General features: G+C 46.6%; 1 protein-coding gene across 1 annotated transcript in view; it reads left to right on the top strand.

Moving 5' to 3' along the window:
* The window catches only part of wdr41 (WD repeat domain 41), a gene marked incomplete at its 3' end in the record, with an annotated part of 21,860 nt that overhangs the window by 13,630 nt on the left and 5,356 nt on the right, over positions 1-2,874 (top strand).

Genomic DNA, 2,874 nt, shown 5'->3' with positions numbered 1-2,874 from the left:
ACGTGTTGACATGTACGTGTTGACGTATACGTGTTTAGGACGTGTACGTGTTGATGTGTACGTGTTGAGGACGTGTACGTGTTGACATGTACGCGTTGACATGTACGTGTTGACATGTGTGTTGTCAGGAGAAGCCCTTAGTGAAGGACTTTCTAGATTTATTGGACTCTTTTAATTTAGCTCAGCAGGTGAGCGGCCCCACCCAGGAACATGGTCACACGCTGGACCTCGTTTTAACACGCGATGTCTCTGTTTCTAATTTGAAAATCGGTGACAATGTTTTTTCAGATCACATGCCTGTATTGTTTGACTTCACCCCCCCTTGTCATACTGCCAAGACGTGCGTTCCTGCACGTACGCGTTCCATTAACCGTTTCATTGCTGCTCGTTTTAATGAAGGTTTTAACTCTGAGAGGATCGAACAGTTCCCGGTGTCTCTTACCACTGAGGAGCTAACCTCTCAGTTCAACTCTGCCTGTTTAAATGTTCTGGACTGTGTTGCTCCCCTTAAAACCAGAAAAACGAAACTTAAATCAGAGCCTTGGCTGAATGACGTCACGCGAGCCGTTAGGCGGCAGTGTCGCAAAGCTGAACGAAAGTGGAGGAAGGACAGGCTCCAGGTGTCTTTTCAAATGTTAAGGGAGAGTTGGCGTCACTATCAGAAAACCGTTAAAGCTGCCAAATGTAAATTCTTCTCTGATTTAATTGTCTCCAACTCCCACAACCCCCGAGTTCTTTTCTCCACCCTGAACTCAGTTCTGCACCTCAGTGAGCCTTCACCTCTGGAAGCCTCAACTGAGCTGTGTGAGAACTTCCTCCATTTCTTTTTAGAAAAAGTGGCAAACACCCGGGCACTCATTTCTCCACCAGCTCATGATCTGTCCATCCCTTCTCAGTGTGTGGCTGTGTTTGACCACTTTGAGCCCATCTCTCTGTCCTCTCTGGAGCAGGTAATGTGCAGCATGAAGCCATCTGGTTCCCCCTTTGATGTGGTCCCCCCTCGACTGCTAAAGGAAGTTTTTCCTACCCTGTGTCCTTTTATCCTCGCTATTCTGAATAGCAGTTTATCCTCAGGTGTGGTGCCAAAGACTTTTAAACATGCTGCTGTCCAGCCCCTCCTGAAAAAACCTAACCTTGACCCCTCAGTCATGTCCAACTTCCGGCCTGTCTCCAGACTCCCATTCACCTCTAAACTACTGGAAAAAATTGTGGAGTCTCAGTTGAAACAGTTTTTGGGGGATCACGCTATCCTTGAGTTATTCCAATCTGGCTTCAAATCTCTCCATAGCACTGAAACTGCTCTACTGAAGGTTTTTAACGACATTTTCATTTCCACAGACGCAGGTGATTCTGTGCTGCTTGTCCTATTGGACCTTACATCTGCTTTTGACACCATCGACCACAATATCCTCATTTCTAGACTGGAGCAGTGGGTGTGCATCACAGGGTCAGCCCTTAAATGTTTTGGGTCTTACCTCTCTGACAGAACCTTCTGTGTCAATATCAAAGATTTTAGTTCGGCATCGACAGCGCTCCAGTGGGGGGTACCGCAGGGGTCCATCCTCGGTCCCCTTCTCTTTTCTTTATACCTGCTGCCACTAGGTGCTATCTTCCGCAAACACGACATACCCTTTCATTTCTACGCCGATGATTGCCAAATTTACTTCCCCCTGAGGCACAGAGGCACACGCTCTATTCAGCCTCTTCTTGACTGCCTGGCTGACATCCGGAACTGGATGGCTTAAAACTTCTTAAGCTTCAATGAGAAGAAGTCTGAAGTCATGCTGTTCCATCCCAGTGGCTCACTCATGAACCATGACATTGACCTTTTCTCTCTAGCCCCGCTAGAGAAACAAAAGGTCACTAATCTGGGGGTGATAATGGACCCGTCCTTAAAACTCAACAGTCACGTAAACATGATGGTCAAATCCTGTTTTTTTCAGCTGAGACGGCTGTCTAAGCTGAAGCCTATACTCTCCAAAAAGAACCTTGAGACAGTGATCCACGCCTTCATAACATCTAGGCTTGATTACTGCAATTCAATTCTGTTTGGAATCAGTCAGTCCTCCATTGCTCGTCTACAACTGGTCCAAAATGCTGCAGCCCGATTTTTAACTGGTACAGACAGGCTATAGAGAGCACATCACGCCAATTTTGGCCTCCCTGCACTGGCTACCCATTCACCTTCGGATCCATTTCAAAATTCTCATGTATGTTTTTAAATCACTGAACAGTTCCGCCCCATCCTATCTCACTGATCTTCTGCAGCCATATGTCCCACCGCGCTCTCTGAGGTCAGCAGACCAGATGCTTCTCTCAGTCCCAGAAACCCGTCGTAAGCTCAGAGGTGACAGGGCTTTCTCTGTTGCAGGTCCACGACTGTGGAATGAGTTGCCACTGAGTGTCCGGCAGGCTCCCACACTCTCAGTCTTTAAGTCTCGCTTGAAGACCCACTTCTATTCGCTTGCCTTTAACACGGTGTGATTTGTTTTGGTCCGGTCTGTTCTCTACTCTGTTGGCCATTTTAGTTAGCTTCTGCTGCTATTTGTATCTGTATTTCTATTTTATGTTTTCCTGTCTGCTGTGCATGTTTGGTTCTTTTGTACAGCACTTTGGTTGGCCTTGTTGCTGTTTTAAGTGCTCTATAAATAAATTGGTATGGCATGGGTATGGTATGTACATGTTGACGTGTACGTGTTGACATGTATGTGTTGACGTATACGTGTTTAGGACGTGTACGTGTTGTGTACGTGTTGATGTGTACGTGTTGAGGACGTGTACGTGTTGACATGTACGTGTTGATATGTACGTGTTGATGTGTACGTGTTGAGGACGTGTACGTGTTGATGTGTACGTGTTGATGTGTACGTGTTG

This window comes from Nematolebias whitei, chromosome 18 (genome assembly GCF_014905685.2).
Source record: "Nematolebias whitei isolate Nwh7 chromosome 18, NemWhi1, whole genome shotgun sequence".
In the NCBI taxonomy this organism is placed as follows: Eukaryota; Metazoa; Chordata; class Actinopteri; order Cyprinodontiformes; family Rivulidae; genus Nematolebias; species Nematolebias whitei.
The sequence above is the reverse complement of the archived record's forward strand: the minus strand, read 5'-3'. Positions and strand labels throughout refer to the sequence as shown.